This window comes from Lethenteron reissneri, chromosome 15, assembly GCF_015708825.2.
Source record: "Lethenteron reissneri isolate LAM-NWPU_2019-01 chromosome 15, ASM1570882v1, whole genome shotgun sequence".
Classification (NCBI taxonomy): domain Eukaryota; kingdom Metazoa; phylum Chordata; class Hyperoartia; order Petromyzontiformes; family Petromyzontidae; genus Lethenteron; species Lethenteron reissneri.
Window position 1 is genome coordinate 1,635,585 of NC_083793.1, and position 21,459 is coordinate 1,657,043.

General features: G+C 48.3%; 1 protein-coding gene across 11 annotated transcripts in view; it reads right to left on the bottom strand.

Moving 5' to 3' along the window:
• The window catches only part of LOC133342575 (forkhead box protein P1-like), a 397,236-nt gene that overhangs the window by 165,974 nt on the left and 209,803 nt on the right, over positions 1–21,459 (bottom strand). Inside the window, exon 1 of one of the 11 annotated variants that reach the window (XM_061551777.1) lies at positions 3,095–3,274. The exons of the other annotated variants lie outside the window; for them this stretch is intronic. The gene's annotated coding sequence lies outside the window, so the exon portion shown is untranslated. Of the gene's footprint in view, positions 1–3,094; positions 3,275–21,459 lie in introns of those variants that run through there. 11 annotated transcript variants of the gene reach the window in all.

Genomic DNA, 21,459 nt, shown 5'->3' on the forward strand with positions numbered 1-21,459 from the left:
CACGGAAGAAATCGAAATAAATTGTGATACACAGTGCAGAGAACGCAAGTGAAAGGTGGAAAGAGATGGGGCTCTATATAAGATTAAAAGTTTTGCTGGCTGGCCGCGAGGGATGGACGGACAGTCACGGCCAAAGGACGTGTGGGTTGCTCGTTAAATGCAAATATAAAATTTCAACTCCACTCACAAATAACCACCGGAAACCATTCCGATAATTTCTGCAGCCCCCCCCCCCCGTGTAGAGATCAGTGAGCCAAGGCGACTCCATCCACTCGCTCTCACTCGCAGAGACCACCTGCATTGGCCAATAACGAGGCAGCGGCATCTACAACGTAACCAGTCATCACCGGGAATCATTCGCCCGCTGCTGGTGACGAGTTCCCCAACAACGACTTCCAGCACGTGGCTGCGCGCCCCTGGTCCCAACCGCGAAGCTTCGCTACCGTGCAACCTCCTCGATTAATCGAGCCTATTATTACAAGGCACCGCGAACCAACGCCACCCACTCGTGTTAGCCGTACCGTGCCGCCTAGAGGCTCATAATTACAAGGGGGGTGGAGGGGGGGCTGGACAAGCTTCTTCCTGCGAGCGCTCCTCTGCAGGTGTTTACAATAAGGATATGACAAGCCGACTTTTCAACCGGGCAGAAATGTTTGCTCAGTGTCGCGGGGGGGGGGGGGGCGGGCAGAAAAACAGCACCTGTGTGCTGGAATGTGTTTACCTTCGCTGTCTCCATTACTCCCGATTCCTGACCCCCCACTCCCCCCCCCCCTGGCATTCAGATTCGATAAATTAAAACAGACCCCCCTCGAGTAAAAACAATTGCTTGGGGGGGTGGGGAGTGCGAGGAGAGAGAGGCACGGGAGGCGAGAGCAGAGGTTGTACGAGAGGGCTGGCGAAAAGTCTGCAAGAGTACGGGATTGAGGATGAGGCTGTCAAAATGGCAATCAACCTTCGCGCGTCTCGTCGTCTCCTTCGGAGAGGAAAATACAAAAACAAGTGAGAGAGACATGCTGCGATGATTGAATGTTGTTTTCGTTTTTTTTTTTCGGGAAGGACATGATGGAAGTTGACTGGACAAATTAAGTGCACACGCACACGTGGGGGAAACGAAAGACGAGGGTGTGAGAAAGTGTAACAATGCGTAGAAATAAATGTCAACAAACAGGCATGAGACCTGCCAATCCATTCGTGAGTGTGAGGCCCGTTCGATCTTGACAAAGAACATTGTTAAGGAATAATACGTAGCTGTATAGCTTTAAAAAAAACGTACATAGTCCGTGTCAATCCACTGCAAGTGGATTTGATCAAGGGTTGTAAATCACGTAGGCCACGTGCCTGTCATTCATTATCTGGTCGAAGCATTCTGATTGGCTGGCGAGGCCAAGGATCGCCCACCGCATCTTCTGATAGGCTCCCTCCACCCTTGAGTGACGTCGGGACATGGGGGGGCAGTGTGGGGTGAGGGGGGCACGCGGGGTGCATGGCACGGGTAGTCGGGTGGTGTTGGTCAAATAAAAGTCGAAATTGAATTTGAACTCTTAATAACACTGGCATTTTTACCAAATTAATGTATTTTTGTGATGGTTGTCTTTGTTCAGTGCCTGGGCTGCGACTATCGGACTGTCGCGCACTTGAGATGGCCAACTCGCGTCAACCCACGCAGACGATCCCCTTTGGTTCGCTCTTCCGCGAAGCTCATGGGCCACAAAGCCCCTCACTAAACCACATCCGCACACAAACCACGGCAGTAGATGCAAGATACTGGATGCACAAATGGAAAATAAAAACTCTTCGGCAGTGTGTGCACCGTGCAGAGACTGGCCACCCAAAACAGACCATGGGATTTATCAAGAACGAATCAATCCCCGATTCACAAATAAGGAGGAGGAGACATCATCATCATCACAGCGACGATTCGCCACTCCGATACTCCTGACGCAATTATCTGCCTCAACCACCTCAATGTAAAATTATAATTCTTGGCTAATATCAATATTAGCCAAACGGAGAACAACGTTTTCAGCAGAAGCACGTTGAGTTTCTTGCACCTATTAATTTCGGCCAAAATATTTATGGGGATTTGTCAAGGAGTGAAACTTAGCGTTTGGAAGAAAAACACCACATTGTTAAGATGTATAAACCTCAAAGGAGCTGTATTGACATAATGCCAAACTCCTTGATGAGTACAAAGTAACTGCACGTACAGGGAATGGCCAATCGCATGAGCACACACTACCTTGGAGGCTGACTGCCGCCCGCGCAATAGCTGAGGGATCTGGCAGAAGGAAAGAAGCGATGGCGATGGGCGGTGGCGTTAGGCGTTGGCCATTATGAACTCCACAAGACGTCAAACGTTGGTCAACGATAAAACAGTCGTTTAACAAACTCAGCGAGAGAGCAATCACATTCGTTTGGCAGGGGCAAGTTTTTTCATAGGGCAGCAAACAATAACATCCTACAAAGTAGTACATATTTGATCGACTTTCAGATGAACTTCTAGATCAATGCCCCCGGCTGGAATTTGAACTCGCACCCTTCCGATCCGTGACCAGCGCACTCAGACCACCGCAATAGCCGTGCCGCACATAGCAACATTTATATTTAGACACACACACAAAACACCAACATTAAACTGTCCCAATATATTTTTTGCAACAACAAAAAAACATTACTCGCTCTTCCACCGAAATGAGAAACAAACAAAAGTGTTCAGAAAATAGTCAACAAGCAAGAGGGACAAACAGTCTCTAAATGAATGCCACTTGAAGCTCCCACGAGAATCGAACACTGGTACAAGGCAACGGCGAGAAGGATCACTGAACGCGGGCCGTTCCGCTCGCTCTTCCAATCCCAAGCCAGAGCAAGCCAAACGCCCCAGCCGGGCGCCGGGCTCCGTGCGTCTCACGTGGCAACATCTCCGTGTCAAGTCAGACACCGCGCCAGATTACAATGGTAATCCCGAATAACAAACAATTCACTTACAGTGATCGATAGCCCTTATCGCTACGCGACAACCGTCACTGCCGGGGCGCTGCGAAGCTGCGATCTTAGGGCTGAGCGGCCTGAAAGCCAAATGGCTGTAATAACTCACCGCCACTCACGCTCCCCTCACCCGCTGTGAACCTTCAGGCGATATATGCTTGCCAGCCGGCGGAATGTCAGAGTGCTTAGGAGTCTTTTTTTGTGTGTTACGCTCTCCTCTCTCTCTCTCGGCAGAGGCGAGGTGGAAGCGGTGTCGAGGAGGGGAGGGGAGGGTGATGTGGTGCGCGATTGCGTCTTACGTTGCGCGCAGTCACCACGCGCGCGCTGGCCTGTGTCTTTCTCAGCGACAATACAATGTGTGTTTGTATTTTTTTTTTGTATCAGGTAAGAAGAGCCCCGCACTGAGTGAGCTGTTAGCGCTTTCATTTTTTTAAGAGGCGAGCTGACCGCAACGCGACGATAGCTCGTATATTGAACTTCTTTCGTGCCGTACGTAGCCAACCGTACTAATCGGAGGTGGGAGGGAGTGGCTTATACCATTATATGTGGGAATTTATAGTAATAGACAGATAATCCAAATTCGTGTTTTTCTAAAACGTGGACGGGGGGGGGGCAAAACTGGAGAAACCCAGAGAACAAATGCACGTGACCACCACGGGGGAGAAAGAGTGAGAACACTCGGACCCCAAATATACAACGACAACAACAACAACGACACCGGGCGACGTCGTCGTCAGGGTCCGGGATCGAACCCACGCGCTGTACATGAAGACGCCGCCGCGTCTGTCCGCATCATTCCGCGGCCGCGCAGGCGTCGTCCAAGTCGCTGAGCTGGGAGGAGGAGATGGTCGCGCCCTCTCACTCCCTAGGCTCGCTCCACGTGAGATCGGAGCCAGGAGTGAGGCAAGGCCCACTTCCCCATCCCCCCTTCCCACCCCCTCCGTGCCCATTCCCCAGCGTGAGTTTGGGAATATTTTGGCTCGAACTTCCACGGCGTGTGAGCGGCCCGGGTATCGTGAGCTGCTACGCAAAAGTGGAATATGTAGAAAAAACACAGGTGCAGCTGTGCAGACCGGATTTTGACATTTGTCTGGCAGCACTTGATAATTCTCGTTGATGAGGGGCGCCTTGCTTTGGCACTATCCCGAGTCTCGTCCGTTTCCAGTGAATCTCAAGAAGCGCAAATGCGTCAGTTTGGCTCGGGCGCTGCTGTAGCACGGTGGGCCCTCGGGCTCCAACAAAGCATGAAATCAAGCCCTCTGGCTTCTCAAAATTAGAAGTAAAATAACACGGCGAAATTTCGTTTGCTCGCGTTCTTCTCCGTGCAAATGCCAGCGTCATCGCGGAAGGCACGGTAGCTTGTTCTAAACCATCAGATTGCTTCCCGCTTTAAGAATCTCGTGTTGATAATAATTCTACACGGTTATTTATTACAGCTACTTGTGCTGGCGGTTGGATTTTTTTCTTTCTCCCCCAAATGGCACAACTAGGCGTTATCCTAGCTGCCTCTTCATGCACCATACGTAGACTACGATGCTCATCGGAGGTCCGAGGAAAGTACAACAGGCTAAACACAACATTCAGTTTTCAGTTTCATTTATTTGGTATAGCCCTGTGAGCCATTCGGCTCTTGAATCGGGTGCAACCGCAACAAACAAAAAACAAAAAGATGAACTATTAAACATATTATAGTGACTATGCGCTTACAGAAAAATCCAGGAAAAAACTGCAAAGTCTTCCAGAAAAAAAGCACTGTACTCCAACGCTGTGCAAAAATCCCAGTGGGATACAAGTCAAACAACAACAACAACAACCACAAGAGAACTTAGATTAAAGCCATCATTCTAACTCCGTACTACAACAAACAAACATGGCCAAACCAAAAAAACATGCAGTTAGGCAGCCCGCAGAGGTTTACCGGCCCTATCCAGCAGCCACCACGCAGGACACCACGAACGGCATTGACACTGGGCAAAGTCAACCCTGCCCCACTCGACTCATTCATTCGACGAGAACCCGACGCCGATGTGAATTCGCGACATGTGACTTTGACAGCGGGCTCCTCGCTTTGCAGTCCCGAAGAAATATGATCGCTGCAGCACTGCTGGCTCTTAAGTATTAATTAGCATGCGACCACACTGGGGAAATCGGCCACAGGTCCTCCCCACATCCGAACGGTACCGTCTTTGCAAATATGAGCGAGGATTTTGACAGCCACAATACGTATAAAAGTAGAGGTGCTGCCCTGCAATTGCTCAGAGAGAGTTCTTGAGAGCTCCTCTCGACTGTATTCTGAGGTAGTCTTCAATGCTGGCCAGAGGTTTGGGAAGAGGTGGGTGTACTCACGCCTCATTGCACACGTGATCTGCCGGTCGACTAACTGTGGCGTGCCCAGTGATGATGTCGAACGGATGGATTTCAAGGGATTTAAATACTTGGCTGTTCCTTCAGATCGAACTGGTGATCTCTGGATTGGAAGTCCATCCAGTGTGTTCACCATTACAGCACAGCAACATCCCAAGAATATATACACACATACACAGCAGACAAAATCAATCGTATGTCCATAGTGTGATGGTAAACATGCTGTTAGAAGATGCATGTTAAGGCTGCCACGGCACGCAAGGGGTTGATGGAGCTAGAACCACGCCCGGCCGCCTTTGTCTCCCGAGTGGCGATGTTTACACACCGCACTAGGTACTAATTTAAGGCTGAGTTAATCTAGGGGAGGACCAGGACCGGTTCAGATATCGCACGCCACTGATGTTTTACACATGCAAGAAATCACAATCAGGCTGCCAGAAACGAAGCAATGCCTGCAAACTGCTGCTCAAACCGCGTGACGCATAAACGCCACAATACAGCTGCGATTCGTTTGTCCAGGAGAGCCTTGCTGCCTAGCAAAAACCTCGCAAGACACTTCCAAGAGCAACCTGCACCAAATTAATGCGGCCAATTCCTACCCCCCCCCACCCCTACTCAGCGTGATTTGCGTGCGCAAAGAAACGCGAGTACGCCGGGAGAACCCATACGTATCGAGGGACAGCACTCAAAGGTGGCGTGGAGACGGGCTCGCAAACCTACTTGCTGTACTGCCACCTGTCGGCCATCCCGCAGCCCGGGAAGGCTTGGGAGCTTGCACAGACATCTCTAGGTGATCCATCAACCCTTGCCTCCTAAAGTGCTGCTTTACAAGCATGCACCCGCTTCTGTGAGCTGAGCCATATGCCTGTGTTTCCGATTGGAATAGGAGATATCAATCGACTTACACGACTACAATGGCATTCACATTCACTCCATCCCACACGCAGAAACACGAAAACAGTTACATCTGTTGACGCTATAATTTGTATCCGTCCCATTGAAACACAACACCGTTTTTCTTTGAAAAAAGCAACTCTTATTTGAGCCACATTCCCCACTATGGACCCAGCGTACGAACTCTGCTGCTCCTCGTGCCGTTGCGATGCGGGTATGTACGTACGTAAGCAAGTTGAACTCCTTTCGCCCCGTTACGGAGCCAACCGTGCTAATCGGGGGTGTGGGAGAAAGGACAACAAACTAAATACAAAAAGCAGTTCTGAAGAACTTAGTCTAACACGTAAGAGGCTTTTGCGACCAATATCGTTCATAATACAGGTTTGTTTTGGGTTAGATCGCGTAAATATAAATGTGTTGTTAAACCCGCCACCCTCAACACAACCAATTCGTAAAGTTTGTCACGTAAACAGAACGTGGCCAATTCTTTACTAGTACAACACACCGGTGTGTTGGAAAGCAACTCCACAACATTTACAATCTGAGAGCGACGTTTCACCATTAACTACAACAAGCTTCATCAGGCGACAGCCAGATTTGTGGAGAAGTCCACCTAGAGAGTTTTCAATATAGATTTATAAAGGGCATGAGCTCCGTTGGCTTCCTAATTTGGGTAACCGAATACGGCACTAAGAGTCATCGTCGACTCGTGATGCTGCAACACAGCGGGCAGCCCTCAACCAGGGTGCATGGCGGTCAACCGCTCAAGTCCCACTGCGGTCGGTCGTGAACACGTGATCACTCGGGACACACTGCGTCCTTTTGATTTGCAATCAGATGCTCAAACCTGATGTTTATATGAACACCGTTTTTTTTTCTCTCCAAATTTCTGGATTGGTTCAGTGAGTCGGACCGACTGCATTGTGAGATAGCCAGATATCAACATAAACGTGGGCTCTTGAACCCATCTGTGTGGACCTGTGAGTGTTCTCCCCTCATATTCTGGAGGTGTTCCCCAGCTACAATATTCAGGTTGGCACGGCGCATTAGTGGGTGGCATGGCCAGTGCCATACACAGCTGCTCAGTTAGGACTAAGTCAATCAATGTGCATCTATTCATGAATAATAAGCACGGTACTACAAGAAGACAACTATTCCCCGAATAGCATTTAACAGGCTGTTAGGGCAAGTGCTGTTAGAGAACATCTATGAAGGCTGGCACGGCACACGAGGGGGTGGGTGGGCAGCTCCACGCTAGGATGCATTTGTCTGCCAAGTGCTGATGTTTTATAACACACCACACCAGGTACTCATTTGAGGCCGAGTTCACTTTGAGGACACCCAGAATCGGTTCAGACGATCACCACCGATGCGAGCTGTGACCGGCAATCAAACTGAACTCACTTTGCAAGCACAAAGACAAAGACCCCCCTTATAGCCTTAACAGACTGTTTGTGCAAGTGCTGTTAGCATGCACATGCACACATGCAAACACACGCACGGATGCCAGCACTCACGCACGCGGTCCAACACAAGCGCAGACACAAGATGGACAAACGCACGCAGGCATGGACACACCTTGCGTGCGTAAGCCGGCTATAAAAGCAAGTATCCAGGAGGAACAGCAAAGTACACGCTTTTTCGATACGTCTCGTAATAGAAGACACCGCGTAAAAGCCTCGGCTCTCTCATCACTGCCAGCCAGCCGCAACATCTCCGTTGCATTCACGATCATGACCTTCGTCCTGCCAACATAAATGTTATGGCGGTTATCCGGATGTCCCAAACTGACTGTAAAAGTGGAATAAATAAATAAATGCACTGATACTTCATCCGCAAGCTTAAAGCTATAATGCAAGCCAAGTGGAGAATGAAAATATTTTCTACTCTCGTCATTGGCTTAAAACGGCTTACAGTGGTGATTTTTTTTCCCCCTACAGTTGTTTAAATGCGCACATTTTCACACAATCGTTTATTTTGTTTTATTTCCCCGAACGTTTTTGTTGCTGACGATTGTGCCGGAACCTTCCACAAGAGTCTGTTTCCAACCACAGCAGATTGTGTCACGAGTCAGCCGATCACAGGGCGTGGTGGACCTTGCTTGTCATCGGCCGCCTTGGAAGGAAGGGGGTTGGTGAAGCAAGCAGGCCAGTGTTTTTCACCAATATTCAGAGGGGAGCCACTTCCGCCGATAAGACATCGGCATGAGGGCCCCACACACATTTGAAACCGTTGTGGGGTTTGACAGCAGCATGATGATGATGATGAGGAGGGTTCTCACTCTTTGTGTCTTGTTGGTGGCCGCACGTCAGGGGCCGCCAGTGGCCCGCGGGCCTTGCGATGGAGAACTTTGACGTAAGTCACTAAACACCAACAACACACTGGGGGCCCCGACGTGGCCAGGAGATGGCAGTACAAAACATGGGTAAATGAACTCATCTGTGCAGGCCTGTCAATCTCATCCCCTCGGATTTTCGAGTGTTCTCCAGGTACTAGGGGTTTTCTCCCAAATACAAAATACTCATTGCAAAGGAGTTGCCAAAATGTCTCAAAACAAGACCCTCTGCCTCCTCCTGCTAATTTGCCTTAAAACCCCCGTGAGGGTTTTCCGTGATAAATACATGGCAATGGTACTGTTCATATTACCGTGTGACTTCCATAAGGAGCATAAGTTTGCACGCGAACAAAACAATGTGGGATTTGTAAAGCATCTAATACTGCATTTCACGATGCTGTAAACCAGGAGCGGGATATGCATTGAGGGGGGGGGGGGTGTATCTCTAAACTACGTTTATAATTTCTCTCGTAGGGAAAGAGACAGGGGACAAGGGTACGATCTTGAGTCTGGGCCTGAACAGGGGCAGGAAGTGGACGATACAGATGGCCCATGGGAGGGCAGACGAAGAGCATTTTTTTTTTCTTTGCGATGTGGGCGGTTGAACACATTCATTACATGCTATATATATGTAGTATATATACGTATCGCATTGGTGTACGTGAATATCCCTCTGTGCGATGCAAATTCAGAAGAAGAAAAAACTGGTCATCATACTCCTCCGAAATTCATAACGTGCCACCCGGCATCAGCAGCGAGTGGCTGGCGTTTCACCTGTGTGTGTGTGCGCAATGTCTGTGAGAGAGCATCGTAAAAAGGCGCTCGGCCCATCTGCGTGGAATCACATCCAAGAGTTTTTTTTTGCTCGCAAATGCGCAGCGGCGACTGCCTTTTGTGCCAACGGAAAACTCTCCGGCAAGCAGATGGGCCGATGAAATACAATGCTGGAAAAAGAGAAGAAAAGCCCTAAAGTACTGACCATTTCCTGAATTCTTGTAATGGCCCACCCACAATTAGTGCTTGCCGGGACCAAGCCGGCTGAAGGGGAGGGCATTAATCTTGCTTGAGTGCATTAGTTGTTAAGTCACGTGATAGGCCCCAATTATTACTCGGTATTCCACATGCCTGTGGAAGGTAGCAGCGTTCTCTCGCGCAATGCGGTTAGACCAAAACGAAATTGCACCACGATTCAACGCGCGCACCGCACCGCGTGAAGCCACAGTTCTATTTTTGTTATTATCGCTACTAATAAATAGCATAATTTACAGCACAATGTCAGTCGGATTAATTCGGAGGATACGGTCACGGTGGAAGTGGCTGTGCGGTGGCAGTAAAGTTGTTCACTCTGCAGCTCGGTGGCGATAATAATTTAACAATTTTTAATCTGCCCACGCGTGCAAAGGTGAAAGTGGACATGGTGCCAATGAAGGAGACGTAACAGATGATAAGACGCACCACCTCCAAATTCAAAGTATCTCACTGCTCACATGGGCACTAGTTAAAGTCATATCTGTTAACAGCCCTGAGTCTTGGATGTAAATTCCATATTCCCATGGCAAGGACCAGCATCGTATGTATGTATAACACGTATATATATATTTTTGACAGCTGTTTATTAAGTTACTACATAGCTAATAAGGCTGCTGTGGCACATAAAGCTGGTGGCATGGACAGCACCTGGCCTGGCCACCTTTGTTTCACCAGTGCTGATGTGCATACATTCGACCAGACATATAGTTGTTTCTATCTGGTCTGGGTCAACCCCTAGGTTGGCTCAGCCTTAAATTAGTACCTTGTATTAGTTTGTAAGAGACCAGGTATGGTAATGGTCAAAATGTCACATGTGTACGAGTGTTTATTTATTTGCCGTGTGTGTGTGTGTTTATTACGCATGTGTGAGTACCTATGCGATTGATGTAATTGCTCGCTAACAGCACTTGCCCCAACAGTCTTTAAGGCTATACGGGGGATCTTTGCCTTTGTTTTTTTGTTTGATATGGATGTTCAGAATATAGCTCGGATAACAGAGCAGTGGGATTCCTACAACTGTGATGAGGCTGTGAGTTCAAATCCCTGACTGGGGATTTGAACGGAGTCTCAGGCCCCATCATCGTTACAATGATCACGACACTACGGTCGTGATTGTCACTCTAATCATTCCTCTACGGCAGGGGTGGGGAACCTTTTTTCTGCCAAGGGCCATTTGGATATTAATAATATCATTCGCGGGCCTTACAAAATGATCAACTTAAAAATTAGCCCGTTATATTTGGTCAAACATTTAATTAACTCACCCCTAATGCGATGGCTGGAACTGCTTCTCTTTGGCGAGGCGTGTGATGTTAGCTGGTGTTGATGATGTTGCTACTCGCAACTGCATTTCCAGGTTTGCTCCTAGAATTATTGAATTTCGAGTCCCGCCTGCGGTTGCCTTGGCAGGGCCACACCAAATGATTTTGCGGGCCTTATACGGCCCTCGGGCCGGACGTTGCCCACCCCTGGTCTACGGTCACTTCTTATTTCCTCCGTACGGCTGCTGATGTAGATGCAGAGCAACGACTACAATGTTCTGGATGACCACAGTAGCACACTGCTGGAGAGATGTTAATTTTCTATTTGTGCATCATGGCTTGTGCGGATGCGGTTTAGGGTGGACCATGAGCTTCGTGGAAGATCAAACCCAGGGAGCTTCTCTGTTGGGTCTTTGATAAGGTCACTAAAATGGACACACAGAAATCACCTTCTGAGGCTGCTGCTGAGCCATTTTCTGTCTCTGGGCAGACTGGCCCCTACCACGGGAACGTGGAATTTGCAAGAATGGCTGACACTCATTTGCGCATGGGTTCGTTTTTGCTTGACACACACAAAACGCAACTACATTATACAGACGTGTTATCAATTGTAATGGTAGAGGCATTTGCACGTGTGGAGTACGTATACCAGTAAATATTTAGCAGTGCTGTATACAGCACAATATTTACAACATACAGACGTGTGTGTGTGTGAGAGTCCATTTAAGAGGTCTATAGCTGTCTGTGAATGTAAAAAAAACCTGCCCGACAGTTTTTGCTGGCTCTGCTAACAATGCTATCATTAATGCGTCTTGCATGGACTCATTACAAATAGCAAGTGCTCTGCTAATTAAAGCGTGCCCCCATGCTATAACGGCTGCCTTCATTTAACTTAGCAAGCAGGAACATTAATTTCAATCTTTCGCAAATATATTCTGCGTATGATCAACTTTAACTTTTACAGACGTTTCAAATGTTTGCTGCCGACCGTTCAGCGGAGGATCACCCTGCGCATGTGTGTGTGCACGTATGTGAGTGCGTGTGTGTGCACGTATGTGAGTGCGTGTGTGTGCACGTATGTGAGTGCGTGTGTGTGCACGTATGTGAGTGCGTGTGTGTGCACGTATGTGAGTGCGTGTGTGTGCACGTATGTGAGTGCGTGTGTGTGCACGTATGTGAGTGCGTGTGTGTGCACGTATGTGAGTGCGTGTGTGTGCACGTATGTGAGTGCGTGTGTGTGCACGTATGTGAGTGCGTGTGTGTGCACGTATGTGAGTGCGTGTGTGTGCACGTATGTGAGTGCGTGTGTGTGCACGTATGTGAGTGCGTGTGTGTGTGTATGGGGAGCAGTAGTGTAGCGGGTAGCGCTCTGCGCTACGAACCCGGCCACTCTAGTTCGATTCCCGCTCATGGCCAACACCGGTGACTATTATCTGAACCGGTCCTGGGCCTCCCCTAGGTCGACTCGGCCTCAAATGAGTACCTGGTGCGATGTGCAAACATCGCCGCGAGGGAAACAAAAGCGGCCGGGCGTGGTGTTGGCCACCCACCCCCGCGTGTGCTGTGCCGGCCTTTATAGGTGCTACTCGCTAACAGCACTTGCCCCTACAGTATTTCAAGGCTATACGGAGGATATTTGCCTTTTGTGTGTGTGTGTGCTGTGCCGGCCTTTATACGTGCGCGCCAACAGCGCTTGCCTCAAAAGTCTGGTAAGGCTATAAGGAGAGCTTTGTCTTTGGGGAGCGGTGGTGTAGTGGCGAGCGCACTGCGCTCTATACCTGGTGACCCGAGTTCGATTTCCGCTCACGGTCAACAACCAGTGACGATTATCTCGCTAACAGCACTTGCACCACGCCGTTTGTTAAGACTATACAGGGATCTTTGTCTTTGCGTGTTCTCAGGAAGCAGGAGCTACTAAGTAGAGAACATATCGCGCCGCAGTGCAACCCGGTTTAAAACTTCGTAAGCTTGCCTGTGAGTTCATACAGGCAATTAATGAGACCATACGTCTCACTGTGTAGCAATGATTAGCACAGCGCGTACTACAAATAATTAAAATATCACGTTTTGATCGAAACATCAGGAACAGGGGTTTTGTTTTGGCGGAATGATGACCGCTTGTGTTGCGATCGAAACGTTGTGATTTTTTTTATTATTTTGTATTCACTTTATTTGCATTATTTTATTGTTATTATTAATTCTATCTACGTGACTTTACCGAAAAAAACCATAGAATATGAATCCCATCCCTCGTTAATTGAATACATCACTCTAAAAATTCCCAATTAGCAATGTGTCATTACATTGACAATCCCAAACATAACTCTCACCATCACCTATGCCATCACAGCCACGATCACAACAACCACCACTGCCTGCAACACCCCCAGCCAATGCCACAACTATCCCACCACCACCAATGCATTCACCACCACATGCACAACAAGTGCCGTTACCATAACCACCCATCAGCATGAAATCCATTACCACCACCACCAAAACCGCCACCACCACTGCTGTCCGCTGCCACCACCGCCACCACCGCCACCACCTCGACCGCAAACATTCCGAGAAGCAGATGGAGACGTTTCTGTTTGTGAAGCGCAATTTAAGCGACGGTGACCTCACGCTCCGCCAAGAAGTTCCCACCACGCGTGTAATGAAAAGAAAATAAAGAAACAAAACGTCGGTGACCCCGAGAGGCGCGTCACCCGTTGCAGCGTAGGCGCGTCTCTCGCCAAAACAAACAGCCGATGGGAGATTAGCGCTCCGAGCCCTCGCTGTGGAAAGGCTGCCACGGGGGGCGGCAGGCCTGTCCGTTACTCGCGGGAAGCGGAGTTCTCTCTCGGCTCACGCCTTTCCATTTTGTTTGTGAAGAGCAAGCACGCGCAAGTCTAACCCATCGGTTATGTAATTCAGACTGTGATAGCGGGCAAATATTACTTCTTCCCTTTCTTCTTGTAGAAAAGGCCGCGCCGTGTCCGCCCCCACGCTTTAACGAGCGCTGGGACGCGCTCATCTCCCTTGACGATGATCCTGAGCCGGCGTGTTGAGAATTCCACGTTTCCATGACAGGGTCTCGAGCATTGCACAAGCGCTGCTGATTTGACCACAAGGTTTTTTCCGAATGTGTCGAGCTTGGCGATTCGGTAGACCGAGTCGGCCCTCGACGGGGAGTTTAATCCCTTGCATGCTCTGATTTACCGTTGGTTACTGGCTTAGGTCACGCTGTGATCTGGCCAAAAAAATTGTGTCGTGACACCCTCTACCACTCAACACAGCCAACCAAATTAAATTGCAAGCACGTGGTCAAGCGTTTAACTAAGCGCCCGTTATTATTGCTTTAGCTCTACGGTGGGTTGGAGAGCTACTGTCACAAGCAGCACGCTTTGTCACTTTTGTACCAATCCAGCGATTCAAATTTCAGCCATCCTAAATCTCCCAATGAATTTAGACTTCCCCATGCCATCTGTTCGACCATGCTTGGTTTCGCTTGGTCATTGTGGTTTGATGAAGATAGACGGAGGAAGTCGATCTCATTTGCCGCTGATGTGAGCTGTGGCCGAGAATCGAACTCGGGTCGTCGCGTTGATAACGCAGCGCGCTAACCACCGTGCCACCGCTCCACCCGCTCAAGAAACAGAGTGAAACGTTAAAGGGCTTCCACGTGCAACTCATGTTGCATCAAGACATTTGAGAATGCTTTAAATTACACGAACGAAAATGTTGTGCAAGAACAATGAAATGAAATCATACCCCTGCACCGTGATATGTACTGGCATGTACCGAAATCTACATTGACGGCACCACAATGACGATGATGACGATGATGTCACATCCGTAGAAAAGTGTCCGGCTCGTGCAACAAAAAAGCCTCCATCTGCGGTCTGTGTCAGTAGATTAAAAAAGAAATAATAAGTTTGGTTACCAGGGGCAGCGGCCACAAAACACGCACGCATTCTGCGTGAATAAATATGCCGAAAATAAATAAATAGATGGAAGTTACGGAAAGGGGCGCGCGAGAGAAAAGGCGAGAGAAAGCCGGGACCCTAACTGCATATCCATGGAGACCGCAAATAAACAAGCCCTCGTGTGCATAGATGCGAGGGCACGAAGCTTCCACCCCCCCCCCCCTTTCTCTCGTGGAAACTCTAACAAAGCCCAGCGGTTGTCCAGGGAGGAATTACTTCATGCAACAGGTGGCTCTTTTATGGCTCCGAGCACCAGGAGGTCCCCGGCGCGAGCACTTGTGGATGTTGTGTAAGCCGCCGCCGCCACCGCCACGGCTGTGCGAGAGGATCGTTTTTGTGCGGAGTAAGCAAGGCGCGGGCGCAACGCCGGCTCGCGTAGCGGCTGATGGTAAAGCAGAACTGTGCAGGGGGAATTTATGGGCCTTCTTAAAAAAAAAACTTGGAAGTTGCTTCGCGCGCTCGCATACAGGCAAAGTACCACGTGTGTGTAAAAAAATAAAGACAAGAATGTTTTCAATCAGCGCACGTCACCTGCTGTTACGTACGGATAACGGGCTGACTAAGGTCACTGCTATTGAGAAAACGGAAACCCAAGTTGAAAAGTGCGCGGATAAGCGCGGAGAGAGTTGCACGCTTCGACACAGATGGAAAAACACGCGGGGAATAGAATGTACAGAGATTCTAGACATCGTATCGAACGTCAAAAAACACGGTACATAGGCTTTGGCAAGACGCGTCGCTGGATGGTGGAGACTCAGGATGGAGGGACAATGATCATGATACAAGCGTGTACACATATAACCGTGTGTGCATATATTCTGTCAATATATATCCGACCAGTTAGCACCAAAGGAAAGCACTCGACCCCCACCTACAGTGGGAAGGTGGCGAGTTCCAATGCCAAACGATCGACTCTGACTATCGTTCATCGAGGAGGGGTAACTGCTGCGCGGGAGATCGATCGCGATTATTCCATAGGAATGTGGAATTTCCACCGATGGCTCAGGACCCGATCCGATGGTGATGAGAGTCGCCCCGTGCTAAACCGAGTACGGAAAATCAAGAATGTGAGAGATGTCCAATTTTCTCACCCCTTCCTAGGGTCCTGTCGCGCTGAGATCGGGTTGCCTTTGCGGAGTTTCTGTACCCCTTCCGTTTAGCGATCGGCGTATTGTAATGGGCTCGCGTCGAGTGGCAATAGAAACATTTACACAAACAATGTGAGAGATGTGAATCAGACAGCATCCGAGATGTAGAGGGACAAACCGAGGCAGCCTATGGAGAATCCTCGGTGTTTCTGGATAAACATCCACAGCGGGCCCCCGTCTGAATGCCTCGGTAATGATGGCAACGCCTGTCATGTTACCGTTCCTCAATTTGGCCCTCGGTGCTGGGAAAAGAGAACTTTTGTCTCACGCAACCTAAAAAACGCGAAGACGTCAAGAATAAACTGACAAACAAACAACAGAAATGCCTTTGGCTGGGAATAACAGAGGCACGTGCAAAAACGGGATACTCGTGAACGTTTCAATAATTTTTTGAATAGTTGAAAACAAAGTGGAAATTGAGGCAGAACAACATTTCTTTTTTTTAAACGAGAGCGAGCGAGCGTGGCGGAAGCCAACATTCTTTCGCCTTAAAAAATAATCCGGAATTTGTTCCGAGCAGCGTTACAGGTGACCCGTCCTTCGCCCCGCCGCGCACGCAGGCGAGGTAACGGCCGTGAGATGACGTGTCTGAGCACGGCTTGCGCTCGAGGAAGACGGATCCACAATTAGCGGGGGAGAAAAAAAGACGCGTCCTCATTTTACGCCAACTCCTCGCCCGCCCGGTGCCTCCGTCGTCCCCTGCAAGCGCTCGCTCGTAGCGGCGCGACGGCGGTCGGGGGCGGTGGTTCGCGGGCCGGTGGAACACAAAGCGCGTACTTGTTGGGCCCCCCACGGCAGGGCCCGGCCTCAATGACAATAGGCATCCTTATGGAGGCCAGGTGGTATGTAAGCCGTAATTTTCTAAGTTATTATCAGCAAGAATCATAAGCAGTTACTGATTGATTCTGCCTCGAATTAGGATTACATTTCATGCAATAAATCTGAAACAGTCCCTCTAACTGCCCTGCTATTAATGAACCTTTTTCCCCCATTCTCTCTCTTTTTTTTTACGTATTTACAACTTCCGGACACAACTTTCAACAAAACGCATTTCGGCCCGCAGCTGAGAAGACTCGAGTTACCAGATTGTTCGTATACTTTCCCCACATTCAGACAGGAAAGGATTTAGCTGTCTGTGATGGAGGAAATTACATCAGCCACCAAATAAAACAAAGCGCGGCGGCGTGCCGCACGTGTGTACGGCCAACGACAGTTTTCTGATCCCCCCCCTCCCCGCAAGACGCTCTCCCCCTCCCAGACTATTGCGGCGAGTTTACGAATATCGCTCGGGAGTGGCGATTGTCGTTCACGGGTTTGTTCAGAGAGGTCACGGCAAGCGACGCACGCAGCGTCAGCACGCATATGCGCGGACGGGCAAAAAGCTCCCAACTTGTGACCCCAGCCGCACTGCGGTCTGCAGAGTTTAGTGAGCGCCTATCCGAGATTGGGCATCACACGGGATACCTGTGGCCAGTCCCGTGAACCATCTCCTTGCCTTTCTCTCCAGGTTATGTTCGATTCCGCCGATTCGTCGACGGACAATTGTAATCAGATACTTTCTGTTGTTGTCGGTGATTAGTCGAGTGCATTTAAAAAAGGAGGCGGCCGCCACAACTTCCTGCCTGCTGAAGGCAGGAAACCCCCCGACAAAGCCACGCCCAGCGTGGCGCTGCTGGCGATGAGCGGGTAACGTTGCCACGCCCCGTCCGTCACCTCCCGTCCAGTGGCACAGAAATGTGAGACCCCGCCCCCCGCAACATTATTTTGTGATATCCGATTGGTTGAGTAATTAAACGGATAATAGGTAGCGTAATCAGTTTCTCACAAAACAATCCGACTCTTCTGCCTGCAGTCTCAATACGAGCAGGAGGGAAACAAAGCAGGCCAGGTGCAGTGTCAACCAAACTATCCACTTTGCACCATGCGGGCCTTAATAGGCGCTCACTAACAACACTTGACACCCCAACAGGGCTCTAAGGATCAACGAGGGAAGGGAGCGGGGGGAAGGGTGGAGCAGTTCTGATTTAAAATGCACTGTATATATATATAGAGAGAAACAAACATTTATTTTCCTCCGTCCTCTTTAATTCCTTTTTTTTGTTTTATTAATATATCTCAGTGGCTGGCGTGCTGGAGTGTTTGTGGAAACTTGAAATACAACCCTAAAGAGGCTAATGCGTTTTCCACACAAAACGCCGGCTGGACTGGCGCGCTGCAACAAAAACCACACCGTGCATTCTTTTGCACTTAGAATGTGGTCAGAACGCGGGGCCTGTTTTTGAAAGATGATCGCAATAAAGCTCTTGAGATGGTTACTCCAAGCAGACTTTTATAATATCAAAAACAGCAAACAGAAGTATTTGCTTTCCCAACAGAGACATTTTCAGCTGAATTGAGCACCATTTCCTGATACATCTTGTGCACTTTTAAAATAAAAATTCCTCATAGGTTTTTTATTTTTTATATCTTTCGCTTTGAAGTACACCAGATGTAGGGTACATCTGGCGATGCAAATATTGTAGTTTTGTCAACACACTGGGATACACCTGCTTTCACATACACGGGTTTGTTTACACAGCGATTCTAGGTACAAATCAACCAAGGTGAGATGAATCAAGCATTTACACATTTCTTACTATGTTGTATCATTGTCATCGTTGAGATAGATTCCACCTCAAAAGTTACGGAGTGTTGCTCATTTCCTGTTTAGGTGCCCTGAGCTAGCGGAGGCAATTCAACATTCCTATGGCAAGGGAAAGTCACTCGATCATCACCAGCATTGCTCAATCCACTGCTAAAGATCTCGCCAAACTGTTGCCAACTATCATGGTCCTATTAATAAGTATTAATGTATCAGTCATGTGGACTGCGCGCGCACACACACACGCCGATTTTTCATGGTGTCACCTCCATGAAGGACATCCTCTTGGGTACATATCCTCCTTTTGGCGACAGGCAAGACCTTCATCTAGCAGTGGATTGATGGTGATTGTGATCATGGTGGCGTGACTCATCCCTGCCATAGCAATGCAGAATGTTTATCACCATCACAGGCCAAGTAAACAGGACATGAGCAACAATCCACACTTTCTTGAAACTGGATTCCACTTTCAAGAATGACGACTATACAAAATAATGGCTAGTCTTGGCCACTGCACCATCACCCCGATTAGCCGTTTTCTTAACGGTCAACATGAGTCACTCCACAGAAACAAGCAATAAGAACTCCCTAGAATGTGGTACTCATTTGGGCAAGGGATGAAGGGGTTGAGTCATCTCCCTCCAACCAGGATTTGAACTTGCAACCTCTCGGTTTCCAGTCGCGTACTCTCGCCACGACGCGTAACTCTTTCATACAGTATTTAGAGTTTCACCGTCTGTGGGTCACCACCTTATATATGTAGAGAAAACCTTCCTACAATGACAAGTCACACGATTCAGCCTTCTCTGATGTGTGCTCTAAAGACGAGCCCCTCTGCCATTAATATCAGGCCAACGATATAATCAACCTTCTCTACGTAACACTTTGACTCGACCTTGGAAAATAGATTTCTTTGAATCTCGAACCGGCAAAAGATTTCCCTCCAAACGGAGATGCTACGGGCTCTTTGTAGCTATCATGGGGCGCGGGGGGGGGGTGGGTGATGGGGGTGCACCAAGGGGGGGGGGGCACCTTGGAAGGCCTGTTTAAGTTACACGTTTAAATTAAAAGCAAACATTGCTGATGTTTGATTCGGAGGAGAATAATACGTGCGGTGAGAGACACCTGCAAAGTGTGCCCAGTCACATAATACCCCAGTTCTACTCAGCTTTATTAGATCATAGGTGTTACTGTATCAGGGCACATCTGCCATTCATTTAGATGTCTGAAAAAAAAAGCCCCTGTACAACACTCAAACGTATCACATGGTACACATTGTAGACATGCGCACCCATAAAAAACCAACGTAAAAACAAGGGCACGAAAATGCAGACAGAAAGAAGTGGAACCTTGACATATCACCGTCTCGGGCGTTAATAACCAAGCGTATGAACGCTTCATAATGTGCATTTATAAGCGCGTTGCCACATGCAAGACAATGAAAACTCAACGCGCCATAAAAGTCGACAAATCTTTTATCAGCACCCACAAAACTTTATAGGATTCATATAATCGCTTGTTTTGTGCTCATTTTTCTGGCATTCTCAGATACAAAACACCTCGCGGAACAGCAAGAACACCATTACAATAACAACAAAACGGCAACGCCTTTTAAAGTCGTAACGATGTTGTTGCAGAGTTTCATAGTCGTTCCATGTAAAACGTTTATCGAAATTGGTACAATTAAGCGTTGCCTTAGCAGACATTCACCTTCTGTCGAAACTAAGTAAAGCATCCACGGCCTTCTGGGAGTGCATATTATTACCACCAGTATTGATCGGTTCAATGCAAGCATAACTGGACCGGTTTCCACAGTCAATGTCTGCTCGAACTAATGCTGGTGGACTGCCCAATGATTATCGGACTCTTTCTTTAAGAAATGGATCCGAGTCTGACGCAAAACTATAAAATCCACGAGACAAATCTGTACACATCGCCAGCATTTGTTGAAGTAAGCCTGGCTGCTGCTGAGACAGTCAATGTCACAACAGGTCCAGAGAGTGATTGTGTTAATTCTAGATTTGAAGCTTTCGTGACTGCAAGGATTCATATTCTTAGGTTTTTTCGGTAAAGTCACGTAGGTAAAAAAATTAAATTAATTAAAGTAAAATGAAAATAAAATAAAAATCACGACGTTTCGGAGGCAACACAAGCTTCCGTCTTCAGGTGGGACCATCACAGCACGATAGCTGTATCGTGATTTTTATTACATTTTTATTTTACTTTTATTAATTTTTAATTTTTTACCTACGTGACTTTACCGAAAAAACCCAAGAATATGATTGTGTTAAACCAGAAGGCCGTAACAGCCAAGGGTTGTGTTGACAAATACTTGCACTGTTCACGTGGACAGACAAATACGGTGGTGAACGGGGCATTATTTGGTTGGTAATTGACGTCCTCCACGATGACGCTTAATGATTATTTTGAAGCTGTAGCAAGTTGTCCTGTAAATGTGGCATTTCTCCAAACAGAAGAAATTAAATATACATTTCTAACCGTACACACGTATATTTTAATCCCTCCATCAACATCCCACACCAAGCGCATGTATCTGGAGAATGAACGTCACGGAGCAAGGGTTGGCGCATTTGTCAAGCACTTATGTGTCGGCGTGCACATTTGTATTCCTTTAGTGGTGTTTCTCTCTCTCTCTCTGCTTCACAAAGGTGGGGTGTGCACGTAACACAATGAACAACAGCCAATTCCTCTGGGCAAACCTGTTACGCGTGCGTTACACTTGGCAGCGCCTCGTATAAACACTTTATTGTAAACATGTGCAAAGTAACGGACTGCTAATGAAATGCTTTATACATGAACAGCACAGAGT